This window comes from Suricata suricatta, chromosome 6, assembly GCF_006229205.1.
Source record: "Suricata suricatta isolate VVHF042 chromosome 6, meerkat_22Aug2017_6uvM2_HiC, whole genome shotgun sequence".
NCBI classification, from domain to species: domain Eukaryota; kingdom Metazoa; phylum Chordata; class Mammalia; order Carnivora; family Herpestidae; genus Suricata; species Suricata suricatta.
Window position 1 is genome coordinate 53591804 of NC_043705.1, and position 26306 is coordinate 53618109.

Here is a 26306-nt window from a genome sequence, read left to right on the forward strand (position 1 = left end):
TTGTAGACAGAGCCGTGTGTCTAAGTTGAAGCCAGGGGCATGTAAGTAGAGGTATCATATATAATGTCCAGAAAGATAAGCTGTGTAGAGTGTGGGCATAATGGCCGGATCCTAAGGAGCCATTTCAGACCATGAGGCAGAAGCCACATGGAGGAGGATGGCAGAGCAAGAGGATGGAAGGAGCTTGACTTCCTAATGACGATGGAATTTACTGTGATTTTCAGCTGAGTCTAATTAACTAAAGCAACTAAAAGTTTGTCAAGAAGACTGAAAACCATTTTGGTAAGTAGGCAGATAATTATATTTAATTAATGATAGGTATGTGAGGTTACTTTTCACCATTTCCATTGAGACACTTGCTTCTGCATTATGGGTAAGTGAAAATGATGTTTCCCTTTTTTTACATTTTGTAACAATTTTTATGTTTTATTATTTTTGAGGTATAATTGACATACAAATTAGTTTCAGGTGTACAACATAATGATTTGTTATTGTATACAGTGCAAAATGATCACCATAATAATTCTAGCTAATCTCTATCACCACACATAAGAAAACTTTTTGTTGCGATAAGAACTTTCAAGATTTACTCTCTCAGTGACTTTCAAATATGCAATTCAGTATTATTAAATGTAATCACCATGCTGTGTACTACATTCTCATGACATTATCTTATAACTGGAAGTTTGTACCTTTTGATCTTCTTTATCCATTTTGCCCACCCTCAACTCCCCATTCTGGCAGCCAATTTGTTCTCTGCCAGAAACAGACCTGGCAATCTGTTGTCTATGAGCTTATGGGGTGTTTTTTGTTTTTGTTTTTGTTTTTGTTTTGTTTTAGAGTCTACATATAAGGGAAATCATATTGCATTTGTCTTTCTCTGGCTTACTTCACTTAGCATAATGCCCTCAAATCCAGCTTTGCTATCCCAGACGGCAAGCTTTCCTTTTTTATGGCGGGATAATATTTCAGGTGTGTGTGAGCACACGTGTGTGTGTGTGCACATGTTTTTGTGCACCGTGGTTTCTTATCCATTCATCCATCAGTGGACACTTAGGTTGTTCCTATATCTTGGCTATTGTAGATAATGCTGCAGTGAACATGCAGGTACAGAAATCGTTTTGGGTGAGCATTTTTGTTTTCTTTGGATAATACCCAGAAGTGGAAGTGCTGGCTCATAGGGTAGTTCTATTTTCAATTTTTGGAGCACCCTTTATACTGTTTTCCACTGTGGCTGCACCAGTTTACATTCTCACCAACAGTGCACAAGGGTTTCCTTTTCTCCACATCCTTGCCAATAGTTGGTATATTGCTGTCTTTTATTCTGACAGGTGTGATGTGATTATTTTATTGTGGCTTTGACTTGCATTTCCCAGATGATTAATATTGAGCACCTTTTCATGTACCTGTTGACCATGTATATGCCTTACCCGGAAAATATCTATTCAGATCCTCTGTCCATTTTTTAATTGGATTGTTTGGAGGTTTTTTACTGTTGAGTTGTAGGAGTTCTTTATATATTTTTGATATCAACCCCTTCTCAGATATGTGATTTGCAAATATCTTCCCAGGTCTAAACTATAGGAGTGCCTTATAGTTTTTTCATAATATTTCTCATGTTTAGAATTATTTGCTTAATATCTGTCTTTGCTGTTGACAAAAGCTCAGTGAAAGCAGGCATTTCTGTCTTGTGCCCGCCACTTCCTCAATATCTGGTCTAGCTCCTAACACTTAATGGAACTTAATAAATATTCATGGAACAAATGAGCTTTTGTTATCAGGCTGTCTGGACAGAATGTTTTTCACTAAAGAAAAATGTATGAACCCCAACAATCTCAAATTTGAGCAGAATCAAAATAAAATGTTTTAGAGTTGCATTAGCAATTGAGAAAGATTGGTCTTCTTTCTGGACTGGTGGGAAGATTTCCAGGGACACCCTTGGGAGGGGACTCAGGACAGTAAACGACTTGCAGTCAGGCGGAGAAGAGGCCGGGCTCTGTGGTCGGTCATGTCACAAACAAGCAAAGGGGAGAAGTAGTGTTCCTACACGTGCAGGCCACCGTCCACTCTCTGGCCCCTTGCCTCAGGGTTACCGCTGCAGGGCCGCACGGGAACATCAAACAGGGGATTTTGTTTGCTGACTTGGCTCAGTAACAGGGCCTCTCCCTGACCTTCTCCTTGCACGTAATAAAGGGGAAGGACACATTTAAAGTGAAATTGCACAAGGTCCCCGTATGTATTACTTCGCTCTAAAAGGAACACCTCAGCTGAGCTCCACTGTGTGGAATACATGAAGGCACCTGCCCCAGCTGCACCCTTAGCGCTTTTGCCCCAGTGCCGCTGCCTTCCCTACGGGAGTGTGAGCTGCCCAGCCTGGCCACTGGGAGGCCCTGCCACGTCAAGAGGTGTGCTGGTCCTGGACCTTGCGTTGTCAGGTGCCTGGAAGGATCCAGAGAGTCCTCAGGCTTGTTAGCCAATGGCAAGCCGTTTTTAGGATATGCAGAGAATGAAGGAAGAAAGACCCAGCCACACAGCTAGGCTTTGTGCCACCCACCCAGGGCATCATTCAGGATAGTAGAGCCCCTCACACATCTCCACACCCATTTCCAGAGTTGTTCTCTGGAATTATCAGACTGGAGTTTCTCCTCTGTTATGCTGACTTAACTTTTCTCTGTCTCCATTTGCCCTACCTCTGTCCCTGCTGACTAATTCTCTGTACCTCCCTTTTCTCTGCCTCAAGTTTCTGCTGCCTTTTCCCTGTGGCCCCCCTTTAACACCTCCTGCTGTCATTTCCCCGTACATACCTCACAGACTACCCAACAGTGTTGTCTGATGCATTTGGCCTGTCACAGTAACGAAGTTCTCATGCCAGACCTGAGCTACTGGCCACCCGTGGGAAGCTGCCATCAGATTAGGGGCCAATTCCCAGCTCAAACCGTTGTAACTGAAGCCACACATGCAGAATGACATGATAGAAAGATTCACCCACTGGACATGGGCACCGGGGCTCCGTCCTGGCGCAGAGAGCACAGCAGTGAAACAAAACAACACAAGCTTCAGGCTTCATGAACAGTGCTTTCGATTGGAGGTTAGGAGGACTGACAAGAAACAAACTGGAAAGGGAATCATAGGATAGAGGGTGATGTGATGGGGAGAAACAAAGCAGGCACATTTAGGGAGTGCCTGGAGCAAGATTGGGGTGGCTGTCAACTCCAAACAAGGTGCCTGAGCAGGTCCATAGGAGAGAGTGACATTTGTGTTATTAAGGATGTGGAGAAGGTGAGAAGGCCAAGAGGGGAGCCTCACAGGGCTCTGGCGTGGTAGGAATGACGAGGCTGCAGAAGACAGGGTCATGTCACTTGGTATTGGCTCTGTCAGCACTGAGAATCACAGCAAGTCCTGCCCTCTGTGCCCCGAGAGGAGAGGGAGGTGTCTCTATAAGGTACGTAACACAGCATCTGATGCTGAATAAGTCCAAGAAGGAACAGACCCGAAGGGCATTTAAAGAGGGAACCAGAGGACCAGCACCGCATTTTGTCCACGCATGTCCCTGCTGTCCCAAAGCCTTTCCACAGGAGCGAGGGTGCCATGGACTTTCAAGTCAGAACTATCTAGTTCAGTGGGCCTTAACTGGAAGGGGTGTGGGAATCACGTGGAGGCCTTGTTAAATTCTGACTGCGGGGGCCCATCCCCCAGCACTGCTGAGTCAGTGGGGCCAAGGGGTCTCCAATGACCGGCGTTTCAAATGCTTTCCCAGCTGACACTGATGCCACTGGTCCATGTACGACTCTCTGAGAAGCACTGCTCTCATTTACGCTCGCAACCTTCCCAGTCCCTGAGTCTGTCCTCACCGTTGCCCCTGTCTGAAATGGCCCGCTTCCTCTTCTGTTTCTCCCTCAAACCCAGCTTGGAGCCACTTCCTCCAGGAAGCCCTCCTTCCCTCCAAGGAAAAATCCTTCATGCCCTCTTCTGCCTGTTTTCATGCCATGTCAGATCTGTACTCACATCTATCTGCTTTCTGGATCCTAAGTGCTTGAGGACAGTTCCTCCAGTTCCTAATACCTAGTAAGTGTCAAGTGAAACTGCATCGGTCTCCTGGCTTTTCCCCTTGGCATCTGCGAGAGGAAGGCCCTGCTGGGAATGAGCTCCAGCTGGCTCCTCCCTGGACTTCTCTCACCACGCAGACCCTTGTCACCTGAGCTCCCTGGGTCCCCTGAATGCCCTTGTTCCAGCAGAGGCAGACCCACTGTTGGAACATCTAGCCATCCAGGAAGTTGAAGTCCCTTCTCTCACAAAACAATATTCTGTTGGAAGTTTTAAGAGGGCTGTTTGACTAAGAGACTCCAATAAGCAAAATCAAGCATCACAGTGAGCAAGCGTGCATGAGTCAGCTAGAGAGCCAGGAGACCCAGTGATCCCACCTGCCTCTGCATAAGCTGAGTGGCCATGGGCAAGCCACTGGCCCCTTCATGTGTCAGACGAGGGAACTGGACTCAATGGATTCTAAGGTCCTTCTCAGCTCTTAAATTCCAAGATTAGAGAACTGAGTTCATGTAGATGCTAAGCAAAGATACCCAGACTTCAAGCATGAGAGTCCCAGGTCTGGAGAGAAATCTCTTTTTCCTGTAAGCTCTCTCCTAGTTGTAGCTCTGCATGTGGAGTCATTGGCAACTCTGTAAAGATGTTGGGGGAGCTGTGGATGGAAATGTAGCTGCCGAAGGAAAATGCAGAACTGAATTGTAACACAGAGAAAGGGGCATAGACACCGTATGAGAGTAACACAAGAATTAAGAGAAAATGATGACTAGCAAGCACCTAGCACAAAGGCTATCACAGCACATATGTTCAGCAAGTGTTAGTTCTTTGACCCGTGTCTGCTGCCAGGCTGGCCTTTAAAGGAGGAAAGCATTTTGTACTCTGAACCCCAAAGTCCTTCTTATCAACTTCCGGTTACTCCCGCTGGCCTTGCTTGGTCACTTATTCATTCAACCTATGTTTATTGAGCCTCCAGCGAGTGCCAGATATGGTGTGAAGAATCAGCACATGTAGTTACAACACAGTCCTCACTCTCAAGGAGCAGGAGCTGTGCTTTAGTCAGGGACATGGACACATCAGCAACTATGAGGTGATGGGACACATCTACCAGGGGTAGGCGCTGGGTCTCAGCAGGTAAGAGAGATGACAGAAGAATACCTGGGCAGGTCACCTCCAAATTGATTCTGGAAAGGTGAGAGAGGATTGACAAGACTAGGTGGTAGAAGGGGAGAGGATTCTGGGGAGAGGGGAAAATGAGTCTGGACACGTGAGCAGGATCCTATCACCAAAGATCTGTGTCCTACAATACAGAGGTGAGTCCTTAAACTAGGAATAATCAAGTTAAGCAGGGGAGTGGCAGGATCAGTTTTTATTTGAAGAAGATCACTCTGGCTGCTGTGTAGAGAACTAATGAATGGGAGGTGGGGAAGGCTCATAAAACTAGAAGAGCAAAGAGCAGACCAAACAGCGCCATGCTGAATGAAGGTCATGACAGTGGACAGAAGTGGGGGTGTTTGAGGAATGGCTATAGGGTACCTTCTACAAGACTCAGCAATAAATTGGAAGACAAAGTGACAGAGAAGGAGGGATCAAGAATGATGCCTAGATCTCTGGTCTGGGCAGCCGGAGGGATGCTGATTCATTAACCAAGATGGCGGCCACATGAGAGAGGGGCAGGCTGGGAGTGGGTGAGGGATAAAATCAGTTGTAGGAGATACAGAACATGTGAGGCTGAGGGAAGGGACTATGAAAGGTGAGAGATATCTGACCCTAATCATAGATTACTGAGAAAGCACTGGTAGAAAAAAAAGGTTAAGAACAAAGAAGGAAAGAGGCCAGGAGTCAATGATTTGAAGGCTCTGGAGGAAACAAAAGGGCATGCAATGCAGATCATGGTGGGAGGATGAGCCTTAGACAGGGGTGAGGCCCACCTCAGCTCGTAGGATACAGGGAAGGGTGTAGCCACAGGCATGCAAGTACCTGAAGTCTTTCTCCACCCTGAGCCCAAGTCCTGCCCTGCCACTCACCTCCTGGCTTCTAATCTGTTTACTCAGTCCTCCTTGTGTCCTTCAGCCAGTTGGTGAATTATTTCTTCCACATAGTGGGACCATCTTGAACAAACAGTTGGCGACACTGTTTATGACATCAGCAGTCACCTTCCATGTCTGCTGACACACAGTGTTTACCTCATGCCCCAGGGGATCTTCCTCTTCAGAAGCGGCCTTTCTGTTTCATGCCCAGTTCAGCTCTGAAAAAACTGAAACTTTTTTTTAGCTGCCCATTAAATTCGTATGTCCAATTTTCTGTCCATTTGGGCTAAATCAAAGATAATAAATAAGCTGTGTGGTCTAGTGTGGGGATTCCCCCAAACTGCCCAGAGTTTAAAAAAAATTTGCTAGCTCCACCAATAACTGGAAACTCTGGGATTTAGGGCCATGGAATTTTTTAACATTGGTCTGATGAAAAGCAGAGAGTTGGTAGTAAGTAGAATTACATTTTAGTCCTGGCTCTATATACAAGAATTGACCTTGGGTACTTCTCTAGGCTTTAATTTCTGCTTCTGTGAAATGAGGACAGTGAGACTCATGGAGTTACTATGAGGCTCAAATAAGACAGCACAGGACAAAGCCCTCTGAAGGTGGTACTGTGCTGTGCAGGATGCACGGTACTCCCCCTGCGCTCTGAACACAGGTTAGACGTGATGACCGACCCCTCCCACGCCTCCAGGGCGGTGGTTTACCAGAATACCCCGCGTAACAGCTCTATACCACTAATGAGGATTTTAGAACATACATTATTATAGTAATACATGTCATCCCCATGAAAGGAAGTGGGATGTATCTTAGCTAAATCAGATGCTCACCACTCTCCTTGTTGGGGGTAATACTTCTTTTCATCTGCCTTCAGCTAAAGTTTGTTAAATTTCAAAGAAAGATCCTCTCAATCTGGTGTGTGAAGAGTCCCAGTCCTGCTTCCAGGATTTCATTTCTTTTTAGTCGGGTTTCTTATCTCCTGGCATCAGCTGCTGTGCTCAGAAATCCTCAGAAAGCGGCCCCTCCCACGGCACCCCTCCATCCTGGGAACCTGCCCACTGTCCTCCTATCAAGAAGTCTGGGTCTCCTGCCAGAGCTGGCCTTGTGTGACTGGACAGGAGGGCTGCTTCTCCATACTGCTTTAGTACACTTGCGTCTTGAACCCAGAGCACAGCGTCCGACCAGACTTGGACGTGCACTACCCCATGAGATCCCTGAGACACCGAGGGGAATTTATAGACCAGGGAAACGGAGCTGGCCTGTGTTGTATGTTGTTTGCTTCACTGGGATCACAGCCAAAGGCAGCTCGGGCTCGACCATTCTTCTCACTCAGGAACCCGTGGGCTTCCTACCGAATGAGGTACTCCGTTGGTAGCCCCTTTGAATTTGAATCCTGTAGTTGCCGGGTATGTTCTTATTACAATGTTGAGTCTTCTTCCCCCGCCCCCCCCCTCCCCCGTGATCCTGGGTTTAAACAGCTAAATTGAGGGATTCTTTCCACGTAAGAAGGACTCTGTTCTGTCCCCAGGGAACTCTAAACAATGGGGTGCCGCCATTTCTCCTTCACACACATTGATCTCAAATTTGCTTCCTACAGCCTTACTTGGTATTGTGTTAGTGGAATGATTGATATTTGGTAAAATCAATCCAACTTGCAGGTCTCTACTTTCCAGGTATGGACTTTTCTTTGTGGGGCTTTTTGTTTTTAAATTCACTGTGCTGGGGTGGATGGGTGACTGAGTTGGTTAAGCATCTGACTCTTGATTTCAGCTCAGGTGATGATCTCATGGTTGGTAGGTTCAAGCCCCTCAGTGGGCTCCTCGCTGATGGTGTGCTGACTGGGCAGAGACTCCTTGGGATTTTCTCTCTCCACCCCTGTCTCTCTCTCCCTCCCTCCCTCCCTCTCTGTCTCTCTCCATCCCCCTTTCCTTTTCTCCCTCACATGAACAGACATGTGCTCTCTCTCAAAATAAATAAACTGAAAAATCAATTAATGAATTTGATTTAATAAATTGACAGTGCTGATTTTAGCCCCCATGTTTCCTCCTCAGCAGAAGGTCCAGCCCCTTCTTTCTTTCCTCAGTGTCATTATTTCTAGGCCAGCAACCCTCTAGGCCACTATTGCCTCCAGTTGCGGACCCATGTGGGTCTACCCAGCTAGCGGGCAAAGACTGAAGGAATCCCAGAAGCTCCAGGCCCTCTGCTCCATCATGGGCCTTCAGGAACCAGAGGGAAGCGGGAAGTAGAAGAATGTTCCCAGTGATTAGAAGAGTTTTCCTCATTTAACATTTAGATTTTAAATAGAGTAACTTTGCAAGTATTTAGTTATGAAGAGCTTGTTTTCAGATTCAAGGACAGCCACTACAAACCTGGATCTTTAGTGAGTGGTGAAATCTGAGGAGTCTGACCTCCTCACTCCCTCGCAAGTGGGGTCACCAGATAATGTCATTGCTGGCTGAGAACTGCCCCCGCTGGCTTCCTATCTCCCTTAGAAGGAAATCTGAAGTCCTGCATAGGCTGCCCTGCCTCCGAAGTCCGTCTCTTCTGGGTCTTGCTGTCTCCAGCCTCACCTACCTACAGCTATGTGTTCTCCATGGCTGCTGCCTGGGATGCTGTCCCTTCTTGGCAGCCTTTTTTTGTTCTAGGTCTCATGCCTCTATCTTACCTACTCAGAGACTGCCTCTGGCCACCTAGTCTGGAGCAGCCTGGAATAAGGGCCCTGAGGTCAGGGCACAGTTCTGTCCTTGTCCCCTGGCCTCTCTTCCTGTGTCTCCCCCCAGGCCCCTCCTAAGAGCCACTGCTCAGGTCCCTAACACCCTTTCATCTCCCTCTACAACATGTGCGCTGTGCACATGCCAAATGTTCTTCCAATTTTTTCTTTTCCCTCCTGTCTCTTCCACAAGAAAAATAATCTCTCCCTATGTCCTGTCTCTCCAGGATCCAGGGTAAGGGGTAAGAGATGGGACTCAGGAGACATAAATGCATTCAGCAAACCTTGGCAAGCCAGGTACTGTGCTGGGCCCTGGTTTACTCCAGGGTTTGAATCCTAGCTTTTCAATTTACTACCTGGGTGTCATGGTTCTAACCTCTCAGACCCTGAGGCTTCTCATCTTTTTTTTTTTTTTTAAGTTTATTTCTTTTTGAGAAGCAGAGTGAGACAGAGCACAAGCAAGGGAGGGGCAGAGAGAGAGGGAGACACAGAATCTGAAGCAGGCTCCAGGCTCTGAACTGTCAGCACAGAGCCTGATGCGGGGCTCAGACCCATGGGCCATGAGATCATGACCTGAGCTGAAGTCGGACGCTCAACTGACTGAGCCACCCAGGCACCCCTAGGCTTCTTATCTTTAAAATGGGGCTAGTAAAGTCTACTGTAATGATTAGTTTCATGTGTGAACTTGTCTGGGCCACAGTGCCCAGATATTTGGTCAAACATTATTCTGAATATTTCTGTGAGTATGCCTTGGGATGAGATTAACATTTATTTTTTATATTTTTTATTAATTTTTTTAAATTTACATCCAAGTTAGTGAGCATATAGTGCAACAATGATTTCAAGAGTAGATTCCTTAATGCCCCTTAGCCACTTAGTTCATTCCCCCCTCCCTGAACCCCTCCAGCAACCCTCTGTTTGTTCTCCATATTTAAGAGTTTCTTATGTTTTTGTCCCCCTCCCTGTTTTTATATTATTTTTGCTTCTCTTCCCTTATGTTCCTCTTTTTTTGTATCTTAAAGTCCTCGCATGAGTGAAATCATATGACATTTGTCTTTCTCTGACTGACTAATTTCACTTAGCTGGTACCCTCTAGTTCCATCCACAAAGTTGCAAATGGCAAGATTTCATTCTTTTTGATTGCCAAGTAACACTCCATTGTATATATACACCACATCTTCTTTATCCATTCATCTATCGATGGACATTTGGGCTCTTTCCATACTTTGGTTATTGTTGATAGTGCTGCTATAAACATTGGGGTGCATGTGTCCCTTTGAAACAGCACACCTTTATCCCTTGGATAAATACCTAGTAGTGCAATTGCTGGAATCTCCATACTGTTTTTCAGAGTGGCTATACCAGTTTGCATTTCCAATAGCAGTGCAAAAGAGATCCATTTTCTCCACATCCTTACCAGCATCTGTTGTTGCCTGACCTATTGATTTTAGCCATTCTGAGGGGTGTGAGATGGTAAGATGAGATTAACATTTGAATTAATTGTGGACTTGAGTAATGCAGATTGCTCTCTGTAATGTGGGTGGGCGTCATCCAATCAGTTGAAGGTATGGATAGAAAAAAGACTGACCTCCCCTGAACAAAAAACCTGTAACATCAGCTCTTCCCTAGGTCTCCAGATTGCCAGTCCACCCTGCAGAGTTTGGACTTGCCAGCCTTAATCATATGAGCAAATTCCTTAAAATCAACCCCTCTATGTAGATATGTTACTGGTTTTGTTTCTCTGGAGAAACCCAAACCCATACATCTGCCGTACAGGCTTTTGTAAGATTCATTAGCCCTAATATTACTCCATTTACTGAATGCTTACTGTGTGCCACCCGCCCTGCCAAGGGTTGACCTTCCATGATCTCCTGTAATCCTCACCACAACCTTATGAGCTGCCATCATTATTATCTTCTGTGTACAGCAAGAAAATTGATATCAGATGGCAATCACCGACAGTCAATAAAGGCTGACTGGAGAGGGGCTGAGGGGGGAGTTCATAGAGAAGAGGGAGCTGTGTGTGATCAATTACCTGGACTTTGCACAGTCTCATTTCGAACCTGTCCACTTAAATATCTTTTCACTGATAAGTTCATGTACTAAGGCAAGCTGCCCGCGTGGCCTGTTACTAACAAAGCAGAAGGTGAGAAAGAGCTGCCACTTGCAGGGGGCCATGACTCATGGAGGGGCTGCCAGAGAAAGGCCGCCCTGCACTCCCTGCAGGCTTTACCCTGTCCACCCTGACTTTGCTGTCACTTCACCTGGCCTGCGCTGGGAAGCAAGAGTCCCAGGTGAGAGCCTGAAAGCCCTCCTGGAATGGTTCTCCCAACTTGCCAGGCTAGATGTTTCCCCAGAAAATTCCCTTCATCCATGAGCAAACTTGTGTTTTTTAATTGGAAAGGGAAGGACCAAATAAACTATTTTCAAAAAAGTTAGAAAAGTCTTTTGAAGCCGATAAATGTGCAGTTTTCTCCTATGCAAATTAGGATGAATTCAACAAAAGCATGTTCTGTGTACTACACTCCTGTTAGCATTTCGTTAGGAGTTTTGCCTGTGTTTTCTTTTTTCACGTTCCCATAACCCTGTGAAATAGATAGTGCTTGACAGAGGATGGTGCAGTGGCTTGAGGGACACGTTCACATAGTCACACAATTACTCCAGCTTTGCTCTGGGGAGGAGCCTCACCAAGAGTGATGTCCTGGCAGCAGTGGGGGAGGGGAGGCTGGTGACTAGTGATCCTTGGCTTCCACTGGAAGAATGCCTGCGTGGAATGCCCGAAAATAGTGGGACCTGTTTGCTTTCTTTCTTTTTTTTTTATTTTTAAAAAATTATTTATTTATTTTGAGAGAAGAAGTACATCAGAAGTATAGGGACAGAGAGATGTGGGAGAGAGAGAATTCCAAGCAGGCTCCACGCTGTCAGCATGGAGTCCAATGCAGGTCTCGAACTCATGAACCGTGAGATCATGTCCTGTGACGAAATCAACAGCCAGATGCTCAGCGACTGAGCTACCCAGCACACACACTTACTCTATGTGTCAACATATTCTAAATGCTAGAAATAAGACATAGTTTTTGTCTGGCCAAACACTGGGTTGACATTATACAGATGGTAAAGCATCATAAATGCCAAATTCAGCAAATCTTTCCCTGATGGCTAACTTTCTCTTTGTCATAAAAACTCATAACACTGGGTTTTGCTAAGTATTCTTTTCTGTTTGGCTGATGTTTGTTTTCTTATTCTTATTAATCCTTTCCAAAATCCATGCCTTCTCTAACCAGTTAGACCACAAATTCCTTGAAACCAGAGGTTATGCACATCCTAGCCACTCAATAAATATGGTCTGACTTCCTACGAATTATTTCTGACACCCAGTAATTTCCCTATAGAATCAAAATGTTTGCACGTAAGCAAGTCATCAATTTTATTTATTTATTTATTTTAAATGTTTTTTATTTATTTTTGAGAGACAGAGAGAGACAGCATGAGCAGGGGAGGGTCAGAGAGAGAGGAAGACACAGAATTTGAAGCAGGCTCCAGTCTCTGAGCTGTCAGCACAGAGCCCGATGCGGGGCTCGAACCCATGAACCGTGAGAGCATGCCCTGAGCCGAAGCTGGACACTCAACCAACTGAGCCACCCAGGCGCCCCTCGATTTTATTTTTAAACAGGAAGTTTCATGCCATTAGTTCTCCTATCATATTTTTTCTCCTGGATCTAAATCATGCCGTAAATCCGTGTACATACAGGGATCATACATGATATAACCTGAAATGCAGCTCTTTAAGTCTCCTATTCCTGTAAACCCAGTAAAATCAGAAATGTTTGCCAGGGACACATTAGCATTAAGAACTTGTTTCCAAACTATATTTGCATGCTCATGCTCTTTCTCGGTCTCTGTCTCTCTCTCCTCTGTCCTTCCTTCTCTCACAGTCCCACAGATCACAGCATGATGTTGCCAAATTCATACAGTAACTCCTGGGCTGTGAGCAAAGGCTAAGGGACTATGAGAAAGAAAGGTCATTGCTCCCTGCCTATTGTTCCTCAGAGTTCCCAGGCCCCAGCCATGTTCTTGTTTAAACACAAGACTTGTTAAGTACTTCCTGAAACTAGACGTTTGGAGAAGGAGAAGGAAAAGTCATAGGAACTAAACCAGCTGCCAGTCTGGTGATCCTAGTACAGAACCTATATAGGTTCAGGCATGAAGGAGGGCACAAGGTAGGGGTGAAAATTTAAGTGAAAATGCCCCCTTTTTTCTCTAGGCTGTGGGAACCCCTACCCGCCCTGCCCTGGGTGGCCCTCCAGCCTTGTTTGACCTTGGAGCTGTACCTCCAGGGGCAAGAGAGAAGCCATGTGTTTCCCTAAGCAGTGCCTGGTCATCTGCCAGGAGGCCTGGCACTCTGCTGGCATCAGGGGTGATTCTGACAGGTTCTTCATTACTTGCTTTCCGGTTAAAGGTGGACTGGCACCAGGATAAGGCGCTGGGAGAAGTTCCTTGGAGGGGACCTCTAGAGGTGGGGGTGGGAGGCCCTTCTTTCCTGAGAGAATGCTGGGGAGAGGTGTAACCATTCTACACCCTACCACCTAATCACATTTCTCAAATCTTGGGTGGCTCACTCTCTTAAGAAGCAATGGCACTGTGCCCCTCACCCCCCAAGGCTGGCGCAACAGACAGATCATCTGTACAAATCTCTCTCTGCACCTAGCCTGTCCCGCTGGTCTAAACTTCACACCACCATGCTCTTTCTGCTAGGTCAAGAAAACCCTGTGAGGCACAAGTGTCACCGAGAGTGTACAATTTATGCAGTGCACTGACTCATCAGTAGGACTGGCCGGTGTGCGGGTGCCACCCCGAAGACCGCAGGGCTTTGAGAAACAGGAAGGAACTCAGCAGAGGTAAGTCCAAATGCACAGATGAGTCAGAAAAATCCTCAGCACCAGCTTCTCACTCAACCTGAGTGCAGGTAAAAGTAGGGGAGGAAAAGCCTATGAGGCAGGACAGGGCCAGTGGGCTCAGATGTTATGGGTCCGTCCCACTTAAAGAGACAGTCATTGGCCACTCCCAGCCCTTGCTGCTGCCCTGCTGCCCAAGAACCGGGCCCCACTGGCCAGGTTCAGGTGTTACTGTTTTTGTTTCTTAGGAGAAGGGAGAAACCACAACCAGCTGTTTATACCTATTGGCAAGCAATTTAACATTTACAAACACTGCATGGGCCCACACAGTATAAACTAAATAAAATATTTGGTGCCTCATTTGGCTTCTAGGAAATAGTGAAGGAGGAGACCGAGACCACCCAGGGCCATACCGCCTCTCAAGGCAGCCAAGACCTGAGACCTGTTCTTTTCCAGCTCGAATGCATAACATAAAATGATTTAACAGGCAGGAGGGCCTTAACAGTCAATCAAACCCATTTAAGCCAAGAACCAAGTGTAATTCTGTCTACCTCTTTACACCTCGGATCCATATCTTGACCCTGAAAAAAAAATAGTTCAATCCATTCTTTTTGCTTTTTCTTCCTCTTCCAAGTTAAAAAAAAAAAAAAAAAAAAAAGGCAAGCGCTAACATGAAAAGCTTCTCCAGGACAGTTTCTCTACAGAGTGGCTCTTAATTCTAGAGGAGACCTTTGCCTCCCTGTCAGCAGTCAGCAGTGTTCAGGTGAACCCCCACACCAGAAACATTGAGAACTTGGACAAAAGCCCTGAAGCCTTGAATGACCTTGGGCAAAATTCTCACTCTAATTCCCCTCTTTTTCTCACTAAGAGAAGCTACTCTTTGCGGGAAAAGCACAAAACCAAGAACAGCTGATGGTCTTCCAGGCACCTGTCTCTCAGTCTGTTCCTCCATTAAAGTAGTGGAACGAGTCCAAGGCCTCTGGAGGCCAAGGGTCTCTAATAGCCCTCGGCATAGAGCACACCCCCCTGTTAACACAGGAATGCCCTCCAGCAAGACCTTGATGTTTGAATTCTTTGAGCTCCTAGTCCTACCTCCACCCACCCCTGGTTACCTGCTGCCCAGGCTGACCTTTGGATGCCTCAGGGACACTTACATGAGTGAAAAGCCTGGTGATTTTACTAAGCGACATAGCAAGGTATATGAATATAAATATAAAAGATGGAGACTGTGATGTGCATATGAAGATCCCTTGGACCTGAAAGTACATGACAAATGTGTGCTCCTTTTTTTTTAAAGGTTCAGAACGTCCTAACCACCGATTTCAGAAATCACATTCAGGACTTTCATGCTGAATGCCATTAAGCCTGTGGTGTTTGGAACTGTCTGCTCATCCTGACTTGGAAGCAAGTTTATTTATTCAGCATAAAAGGAAGTATTTGAACTCACAGAGTGTGATTCTCTGCAACTTTTGAAAGTGGCAAGACTGGATGGGCAACTTTTAGGACAATTAGACATATTTCTCTGTTCTGAATACCAACTTGCTACCTTAACCAGACAATCATAGCTGGGTAGAAGTTCAATGTGAAAAAGGACATGAGTTTTAATAAATACGGGTAATATATTTAGATGATACCAATGGGCTCTGTTTTCTAGAATTCCATTCTATTGCCTTCCTCATTCAGTTAGTTTTGACCCATTCTTCTGTGAAACTAAATGTGTGAACAGTGTTTCTGAGAATATCACATCATCACCTGGGCGAATTGAATGACTTTCCCATCCCTCTCTTATTACTTGCCTACGTTATTTGGACCCAGCTGACCTTTTGAAATGACAGATTTGTGTAAAAATTGGGCTAAGAGCAAAATGGACCTAGAGCTGCCGCAGTGCACAGCATATAGTTTATATTCCTTTCTCCCCTTCCTCCACGTTTAGCCTTGTATCCCTCATAAAGGAGGCATCAGAAAAATCATGGAATGTGAAGAAGAACTGAACCCGAGAAAAGGCCGGCAACTGCTGAAGTAGATGGTGCCCGAGAATGAGGATGAACAGAAGTCAGGGCCCCAGCTCCCCAGCTCTGGGCAGAGGGCATCTCACCCGGGTTCAGGGGTGCGGGAGAGCTCTCTCACATACTTGTCCAGGGCGCAGTTTCACCCAAGGCCCAGCCCAGCTCTCCCACTTCTGTGCTAAGAAGCCATCTATTCTCTTCAAGCCCCTCCTGGCTCCTTCCTCTCTCCCATGTGATCATTTTGTTCACCCCCTCTGGATTCTTGCCTAATATTTACAGCCTTGCTTAATCATTTAGGAGCTGCCAGGAAGGAAGGACGTGGCACAGGGGATTCCGTCGAAGCTGTCTTCCCTTAATCCAGTGAGTAGAACCAGCATCACGCTCTGTCTCAGTGTTTTGTTGATGCTTCACTCAGTTCAATGCCTCCCATAACTCTTGGATTTTTCTTTTTCTATTCTTAGGCCTAACTCACTATTCTTCTACCTTTATGCAGCTTGTGTTTCCCCTGGCCCTTCTCTTTTGCCCTGGCCTCTAGACAAGGAGTAGAGTGATTAGGATGCGCTCATGTAACTTTTGCCCCTCATTGTGGTTCCCGGAGCTGGACAGGCCTCTGCAGAATGACTCCCTGCTTCTGCAGGGTGTTTCTGTCCCTGGAGTCATCCTCACCATGTGGTCTTATCCACAATGGGCAGCTCCTGGGAAAGACACGTCCATTATCTCATTTGCTTTGTTTTGCTTCTTCATTCTGGAAGTTGGACAGCTTGGCTGGCTAGAATGAACAACCTTGTACTGAAAGCACGTAAGTGACTTTCCAGGGGCTCCAAGGTGTTTTTCCTTCTCAGAAATGTCATTCTGGATTTTATTCTATTGTTACATATAATTCTGCTATGCTGTGTTCTGTTCTTTCTGGGTGGGGGGAGGATAGATATGGCAATACAAGTACTTGTTATTTTCTATGTAGGTCATCTGCCAAGGTTTAGCTCTCCATTGCAGTCAGATTCTCTGCTTGAAGGTTGGCCATTCACCAGGGTGGCATTAACCGAATTTCTGCACAGCAGGGCTCATTGGCATCAAAAGAGTAAGGGAGAAACAAGAAATGGATTTCAGAACCCCGGTTTGAGGGCGTACCAAGAAATCAATGTTGTAGAGAATTGAGATTGAAGTTAATCATTCCTTGATCTGATGAATATTTGCTGTGTCCCTACTATATGCAAGGCACTGGGTTTACAAAGCCGTGAATAAAACTAGAAAGTAGTTAAACCACAATAACAGATGATTGGTAAGAGCTCTAAGACGTGGAGATCCAAGAACTCTTTGAGGAAGAAATGAAAATTACCCAGAAATAGTAATGTTATATATTAGCTCCCACCTTTTCCTTAAAACAAACAAACAAACAAATAAAAGTCCTAAAATAGGACTCTTTCATCAATGAAGCCTGAGAGAAGCATTCTTAAGGAAGAAGCAATGGCTGCCTGGTATAAGATTACAGAGGAGGAGGAACAGGGAAGTGTGACCTCTTCTCTTTGTGGCTCTCGGACACTAGATCCTGAGGAATTTTTAAGGGACCGAGCAACTTAATCAAGGGAAGTAAACATGAGTGGAATTCCAAAACCTAATTTTTGAAACCCAGAACTATAAACCTGACCAAGACCCGAACACAGATAAGATACCCAGTGTTAGCTAAATTCTATTGAAAGTTATATGATCACAGAGATGCTTTCGCTTAAGTCGAGGAATTAGAAAAAAAGTTAATGAGAAAATAAAGAACAAAAAAACCCATTGAAGATTTAAAAGTTATTTGTAAACTTGTTTCCAAATAAAGTCGTGTAAAAACCCAAAATAAAATCAAAGTGAGGTCAGATCTTCTGGCCCAAGAGCCGTTTGGAATTCTAGGTACATCTTTGGTGATCTTGAAAAGGAATGGCATGTGAATTGGGGACAGATTTTCAAAACATTGATCCAAGGTTTCCTGGCCTATTGAAAAGGACTCCACCCAGTAGAGGAATCCTCTCTACAGTATTCCAGCTAAATGCTTTCTTTTTCAAAGAGCATCTCATACAATTGATGAAGTATTATTTTAAACCTCAAGTTTATTCTAATTAACAGCTTTTCTGAGAAGATATAAACTCCAGACATTTAGAAAAACTTGATTCACCACATTTTAAAGGACACTGAAAGTTAATATTACAATTTGCAAAAGATAAATTCCTGAATCTTTCTATTTTGTTTAATTTTACCTCCTGGAATGTTCTCAATTCTCTCAAGAGATTGTAGAATTCACTCTCAGAATGAAAACAATTTAAATTCGTTTAAAAATAATTTAATAAACACCACTAGACAACACACAGCAGTTGGAGTGGAAAGAAGTACAGAGGGTTTCATCAAATCTAACAATAAACATTAAGAGCTTGAAATGACAGAACATTAAGCCGCTTTTTCTGGCGACTCTTGTGTCTCCCCGCCCCCATTCGACCTTGTGGCTGATCAGAGGGAGGTTTCTGCCTTCTCCTTCGGCACCGTCCTTACTCTGCATATGCCGTTTGTGTTCATAGTACATTTTCACAGAAACATAGAACATGTGTCCTGGTACAATAACAGCTCTTACACTCCAACATGCTTAGAATACAGAAAATTTAGAAAATGAAAAGCAGTAGTTATGGCCTGAAAGTGCCGCCCCACCCCCACACACCCAATTCTCATCCCCACCCCGGTTTGTAGTATTTGGAGGCGGGGTCTTTGGGAGGAAATAAGAGGCTCTCGTGATAGGATTAATGGCCTTATCAAAAGAGACAGGATCCTCCCTTCCCCCTCCTTGCTTGCACCAAGGAAGAGCCATGTGAGGATTCAAAGTGAAGAGGACTATCTGCAAATCAGAAAGGGGGCTCTCATCAGAAACCAAATCTGGGGGCGCCTGGCTGGCTCACTCCAGTTAACATCCAACTTTTGATTTCGGCTCAGGTCATGATTTCATGGTCTTGAGATCAAGCCCCTGTGTGGAGCACCCATGTCGAGCACCTGTGTTGGATTCCACCTTGGGATTCTCTCTGTCTCTCACTCTCTGCCTCTCCCCCACTTTTGGGGGGGGGGGGGAAGACGTGTGCACACACACTCTCTCTCAAAATAAATACATAAACTTAAAAAAAAAAGAAAGAAACAGAAACCAAGTCTGCTGCCATCTTGATCTGTATTCCCCAGCCTCCAGAACAAAGAGTAACAAGTGTCTGTTGTCTAGGCCACCCATCGATGCTATTTTGTTAATAGCAGCAGCTGATGATGGAGACAGGAGTCATCAAAAGCCAGCTAGTTTACTGACTTGGCTTAGAACCTGTGGAGATCAAATGATAATATTTATATACGGCGAGCATACTGTATTCGTTGATGTCCTCACTTGGCAAGACCCAAAGAGATCTCTACCATGGTTGTCCAATCTTTATCAAGCACCTACTCTATGCTAGGCAGTGATCAAATTTCAACTCCATGAAAGCTCTCAATAGTTAGACTCTCAGAGTCTCTAAGAAGAAAATAGTAGATTGGAATTCTACACATGGAAAGTGAGCAGGCTTTCAACAGCTATAACTTCCCATGTTGTCTGGACCTTCTTGGGGCTACTACTATTGGGTAGTAAGGGTGAAATCTGGGTACCCCAAGGGCTAACATTTTATTTCTTTTTAATATTTTATTTTTTTATTTTTGAGAGACAGAGAAAGACAGCGTGAAGAGGGGAGGGTCAGAGAGAGAGGGAGACACAGAATCTGAAGCAGGCTCCAGGCTCTGAGCTGTCAGCACAGAGCCTGAGACGGGGCTCAAACCCACGAACCGTGAGATCATGACCTGAACCAAAGCCGGACGCTTAACCATCTGAGCCACCCAGGCGCCCCTTTATTTCTTTTTCATTAAGAAGAAGTAGAAACATAAATAGCAACTAAAGTAGCTTTTGCTAAAGGCTCAAAGGAAGGTATTACTAAAGATATTTGATAGAGGAATTTGAAGGAGAAAATAATCAAGCTAAATTGCGAGAAGGAGAAAGCCAACACAAAGATAGCCATTGAAACGGCTCAGGTAAGAGCTTGAACCTGAGTGGCTGTGGTGAGGATGAGAGCAAAGAAGAAAGAAGAGACATTAATAGATAAGAGAGCTATTTACAAGGAACCACATGTCTCGGTGAGGAATTAGACTCTGAGGAACGATTCTAGAGGAATCAAACCAGATTGGGATTTTGAATCTAAGTGACTGAAAATGTTTGTATTAACAAAGAATGGTAAACAAAGGAGAGACACATTAGTGGAGGGGGAGGGGGTTGATGTCAAGGTGGTTGATTATGATTTTTTTAATCCGTTCAGTCTGAGGGTAGCAGTTCTATTTATAGTATGGCAAAGGGCAGGCCCTGGTGAGAGCTGCCTTTCTTGCAGTGGTGATCCTTGGTCCTATTGGCTTTTACCCTTGGCTTCAGGCTGACCAAATCCAGATGTGCAGTTAACTCTTAGCAAGCTGTGTGGCTGAGCTTTACCAGTTGGTTAGCTGTAAACACAAAATACAACAGAGTGAAATGGAGAGGCTTTAAAATAAAGGGGGCCTCGCCAGAATGTTTAAGCTGTGCTTTGTGATAAAATGTGGCAACATCTACTTAGAGAATAGACGAATCATATAGTCAACCTTCCATTCATTCGTGAAGTGAACAGGTATCCCTTGAGTCTTAACAGGAGGACCAGGGTGCCTGGGTGACTCAATTGGTAAAGTATCTGACTTCGGCTCAGGTCATGATCTCACGGTCTGTGGGTTCGAGTCTCGTGTTGGGTTCTGTGCTGACAGCTCAGAGCCTAGAGCCTGCTTCAGATTCTGTGTCTCCCTCTCTGTCCCTCCCCCACTCATGCTCTGTTTCTATCTCAATAGTAAATAAACATTAAAAAAAAAAACAAACAGGAGGACCAGGAGTAGTCACTAATCAATCCCCAAATGGAGAAGCAGCCATCCAGAAGTGGGTCTCTGCAGCCTGGTAAGGAGCAGCTGAGTTTTGGAGTAGAAACTACAATCTCATCACCAGAAATAAGCACTTTGTTAGAAAGATGTGTATGTTTGCATATTCAGATCGCCCTTATCAATATGTTTATCTAAATGAGGCTTTGCTTTAAAATAGTATACATATGCCTTAATCAAGCAAAGTAAATAAACCTCAACTTTAAACACCGTTAACCGACATTCTAAGACACTGTTTCTATTTTGACCACATTAACAAAACACATATTTCGTTGGAAAAATATTTTGAAAAGCATTCCAAACACAGAGAAAGATATAGAGGATAAAATAGCAAATACTTATGTGTATACACACACACACACACACACACACACACACACACACCCCACCTGGATACAAGAAACATCATATCTGCTTCAGTTTTTTAAAAGGAAATGAAAGAAACGTTACAGAATTTGATGTTCACTTCTACCCTGTCAGCATCCATTGCCTTCCCTAGTGTGTCAGACATGACTGCTGTTCTGAAATTGGTATGTTCTTCCTGTGCCTGTTTTTACGCTTTTGCTACATGCATATTTCCCAATATCATGTAATATTATTTACAGAAATGGCATCACATAGTTGTAAGGTTAAATCAGTGGAGTGAGACAGTCACAAAACAGAGAGACTGGGAAAAGAGATCATAGCACCCTTTATTAAAGAGCTCTTGGGTGAGGTTCCACGGCTCAGAGGGAACGAGCCAGGGAAGTCGCAGAGAAGGTTCAGAAAACCGAGGTTAGAAATAAATGTAAAAGGCCCTTATTGGGAGCACGCTTGGGTGAGGTTCCCTGGTCCACACAGGATGGGCCAGGAAAGTTGCACAGGGAGGGGGGCAGGGGGGGGCCAAAGAGCAGGGCCTTATATAGGGCACTAGTTCCAGGGGTGAGTCCAGAGGCAGATGACATGTTTTCCAAGAAGCCGGCAGCGGGTAGAAAGTTCCAAAATGGTGGTGTGTCCACCATCTTGGTGTTGTTCAGCAGGAAAGTCCTGGGAAGGCAGTCTGTCAGCCATCTTGATGTTCCTTTCCCCAAGCCCACCAAATTTATCAATAGTATTTTCTTATTCTATCATATTTTTATATACTACAATGTATTTATCCATTTTGCCAGTTTAAGGACAGTTAGGCTGTTTCCAGTTTTCTTGGAATGAACATCCTGTACACGTGTACCTGAATGTGACAGTTTCTCAGGGGATCCTACTAGATGGGGAATTGCTGAATTTCAGGAATTGTACATCTCTGCCTTAGCTGGAGATGGCCAAGTTGTTCCTCTACGTGATTGCTCCAAGTACATTCCTCTCAACACTGTATGATGAGCGTTCCTAATATTCCACACTGGCTAAACATTTTAATTTGCCAACCCTAGTGGTTGTTTTAATTTTCATCCCCTGATAATCAGTGAAGTTTTTTTCAAAATATCCAAGCTCTCCTAAGTCAGCTAGAAGTTTGTTTGCCTCTCATCCACCAATTAAGACAGAGTATTCCAGAAGGGAAGTAACAGTCAGACAGAGAAAACTGTGCTGTGGGACCATGTGTAGACTCAGATAAACCCAGTCCTGACACTCACTACTATGAGGCTCTCCAAGGCTCAGTGTCTTCACAGAGTTGCTCCAGGATTGAAAGTAACAACTATTTCTAGTATAGTGCCTGGTACACCAGGTATTTAGCAAATTTATGATTGTATCAAAATAATTGAGCAGTGACTACATTCCAGGCATTGCTGCAAAGTCCTGGGCACACAGCAGTGAGCATGAGATCCAGCTCGACCTGTCAGGAAGCTCACACTCTCGGACAAGTAATAAACAAATAATCCACTATGTGGAATGTCAGATGATAAATGCAGCTGAGAAAACTAATGCAAGGTAAAGGGGATACAAATGGAAGAGGGTTCCCTACAATCAATCCTGCTTCTTCCTCCTGCTCATTTCCAGGCTAGGAATCATCTTCTGAGTCACTAGAGTTTTTACTTTCCTGTACTGTGAAATGGGAAGATAACAATGGAATTGTGTGTGGTTTTATTTACTTATTTGCGAAAATTAAACTTTAGATAGTCTTTCCAAACTTTGATTTGTTTAGAACTTTAACCTGAAAGCAAAGAGAAAAACACAAGACTGCTTTACTGATTTAACATTAACAAAATAGTTGAAAGTTGTCCAAAATTATACAGATTTTAGTAGCATGGAAAAGGGCTTCAATGAAAAAAATGTGTATATACATATATATGTATAAATAACAAAAATGTAGAAAGTACAAAAGGCAGTGGGTCGAGGTTCTCTGGGGGCTTGGAATGTAGTTTAGGCTCTATTCTTTTGTAGCCATGGAATCATACAACCTCTCTGCGCTGCTCAGTGTCCCTGTCCATAAAATGATGCTAAGAGGCCATCAATTCTATAGTTATTTTGCCCCCTGACACTACTATGCCTTCATTTGTTTTTGAGAACAGAAACATTTATTTCTGTTCTGACTCCTTTTGTTTTTTTAATCTGATGTTGGACTGTAAAGATTTCCTTTTTTAGATATAGAAGTCTTCTGTGCAAAGAAGTGCCATTCCTGCTTCTGCTTCTGCTCAGGACAGGGGATGAGTTGGAAAATCTTAACTCAAGGTCTCCCAGGACTTGGAATAAGCTTTGAATCACTTCTTTCTTGTCATTGCTTCTTGCTTCACTTCTTTGGGTTTTGCTCTGAAAGCACATTGTTCAATATTCAGGTAAATACGTTAAAATGATCAATAACATGATACTGGAAAATTGCCAAATCATTTCAAAGGTAAATGGAACATTAGAGTTGCATGTCAAGAGTTTTACCTAAACATACTTCTTTTATCCTGTCTTATGCTCTTGATATAGTTAATCTGTTATTGTTATAAAAACAAAATTGCGTTTTTTCCTAACACCTTCGTGTTCATTTCAACTTATCCAAACGAAAGAGGTAAATCTTAGAAAACCATCTTTTAAAAATAATGTTGCTTTAAGATTGTTTTAGTTTGTCTAGTTTTTCAATGCCATCTTTTGTTTCGCATTAAAGAAAAAAAATCCTGTTTATTAAAAAAAGATTTTTTACTAGATGGCTTCAGTTTTTGTAATATTCTTGTAAGCACAATCAGATGGCAAAGTACGCTGGCACATTGCCCTGTATTTATTTGACTCCCTCTCCAATGTCAAACCCTAAGAGAAAATAGCCCAGAATTTTTTTCTGAGATTTTGCAGAGAAGTGATCTGAGAGATAGTACTGTTACCCAGTGAATGCAGATGACATTTCAGATTAGTTTCAGCACATGCAAAAAAGACCAGGAGCATTTACTTTTACAGCTTCTTCTCGGTGTTAAACATGAGTCGTGACAGAGCTTGAAGCCTCCTCAGAGGAAGAGCTGACCAGCTAGAACATGAATTTAGAAAGACTCTGCTGATCACCTATGTATGTTTCGACCTTCACTTTCTACCCTTAACAGATATTTGCTTACTACAATCTGTGAAATCTACTTAAATGTTGATGGCACCAACTTGTTGGTATTAAAATTGCCCCTTTATCACTTACGAGTGTTGATGTCATTGAAGCTCTCCTTCTTCTAGGTCTGCCACAGCCCTTTTCATCAGGTGTCAGCCTCCAAGTTGCCCCTCTCTAATCCATCCTATAATCTGATTGCAAGATTCACCTCTGAACTCCCTTTCATCGTGCGGCTCCCATGCCCAAAACCTTGAGAGCTCTCAATCGCTCCTATGATAATATCCAGACGCTGACGTCAGTGTCCTCCATGATCTGATATCAGCTCCAGAGCTCCCACCCTCACCTCCCTCATGCCCCGCCCATTGTCCTTTGTCCTGCCGGTCTTCCTGGAGGGGACCTTGTGCAGCTAACTCTTACCTACTTTTCAAGGTCCACCTCCAGGCACACTTTCAAATCCTATCCCCTTCATCAACCATTCTAGTTTTTGATTTTCCCTCATTTCTAAATAGACTACCCACTTACTTGGGCCTTAAATCTTCCATTCACACTGAAAACTGATATGTGCAGGTAAGTTTCACTGTTAGTACTTCATACATGGAAGCATAGAGGAATGAACTTTAGATTCTCCTCCAATTCAGCATCTCCTGAGGTGCAGGAAATTCTCCTAGAACAGGTTCCCTTCTGGGTGAACACTGAAGGTGCTATAACTTAAAATGTGGCTGTTTCACCTTTGAATTGTTATTATTAGAGGCATCAGCTCTTTAAGGAAGAGGAACCCCACTTCATCCCGTTCCAATCAGGTGAGAATCTGACGCTTCCAGAAAGAAAAAAAAAAGGGGGGGGGATGGAGGAATCCTCTTGCTCTCCCATCTGAGTATCTGAGTGAGGTCTCCATGAGTCCAGTTGAAACCCCTTGTGCCTATTGTCTAACAGAACTATATTCCCGGGTGCCTGGGTGGCTCAATTGGTTGGGTGAGGGACTCTTGATCTCGGTTCAGGTCATGATCTGGCGGTTGGTGGGTTCAAGCCCCACATCAGGCTCTCAGCGCTGACGGTGGGGAGCCTGCTTGGGGTTCTCTCTCTCTCTCTCTCAGCCCCTCTTCCCCCTCTCACTTTCTCTCCGTCCCTCAAAATAAATAAACTTTAAAAAAAGTAGCTAATTAAAAAAAATAAAATTAAAAACAGAAGAACTATTATTCTAAGCATGGTCTGCAGATCTGCAGTGTCAGCATCACCCAGCAGCTCCTTAGAAATGCAAATTCATGGGCCCCAGCCCAGAGCAACTAAACTGGAAAGTCTGAGGGTGGGGCCCAAGAATCCGGAGGTTCAAGGGACTGCATCACCGCCGTGAAACGGAAAACAGCTGGCCACGGTCTATATCTCTGCACACTTCAAAATAGTGGCACTACGGCACTTTCTCTCCAATCAAATAATCTCACAACTCTACTTCAATTATTTTAGTTTGCTAGCCACGTGGTCATCCACGCATCCCACATATGACAAACAGGTGAGGGCACAGGGCTTGAACAGTCCCACATTCCTCCAGATGTTATCACTCTGAGGCACCAAAGAGAAAAACAGCTCCAGGTGACCGTATTAGAAAACCCCTTTTAAAAGAGCCACAAGCAGTTTAATTTCCTTTAAAGCTTAGCCGGAAAAGATGTTTGTGGTGTGCGACCCCACCTGGGCTGGGCGGCCTTTCTGGGCGCTGTGGGGGTGGGGCGTGTGGTGGAGGGGGCGTCGGCCGAAGGTGAGCGGAGGATGACTCGCAGTTGTGTTTTGAGTGGTTGCTTGGGTGGTGTTTACCTTGCTGTTCCAACACACACACACACACACACACACACACACACACACACACGTACATAGACACACACTCTCAGTTTCTTGTCTTGAAAGGGGAACCCTGTATCTTGTAGACAAAGAGTCGCAGAAGCAACTTTCGAAGGAAAAAAAAAACGAAAGAAAGAAAGAAGAAAAGAAAAAGGCATCGCGCCATCCCCCCAGAGGGCAGAGAACCGCGCTGTTTGTCCTTCTGTAACTCGGCAACACCCCGGGCCATCGGCGCTGCCTCGATCTGCTGCGGTTTTGCTTGCCCTTCCCCGCGCGGGCTCACTTCCACTCTCGGAACGCTCCAGAAGTGCACAGTCGGGCGGGGCCCGGGCCGCGGGCCCC

General features: G+C 44.6%; 1 long non-coding RNA gene across 2 annotated transcripts; it reads left to right on the plus strand.

Annotated features, from left to right (window-relative positions):
• Window positions 1-15306, plus strand: LOC115294447. 2 transcript variants are annotated; one of them, XR_003909894.1, is made up of 3 exons: window positions 1-282; window positions 13534-13676; window positions 14971-15306. It is a non-coding gene; the product is annotated as an uncharacterized LOC115294447 (long non-coding RNA). The 2 variants fall into 2 exon arrangements; XR_003909893.1 differs by lacking the exon at window positions 1-282 and adding an exon at window positions 7212-7474.
• The last annotated feature ends 11000 nt before the right edge of the window (window positions 15307-26306 follow it).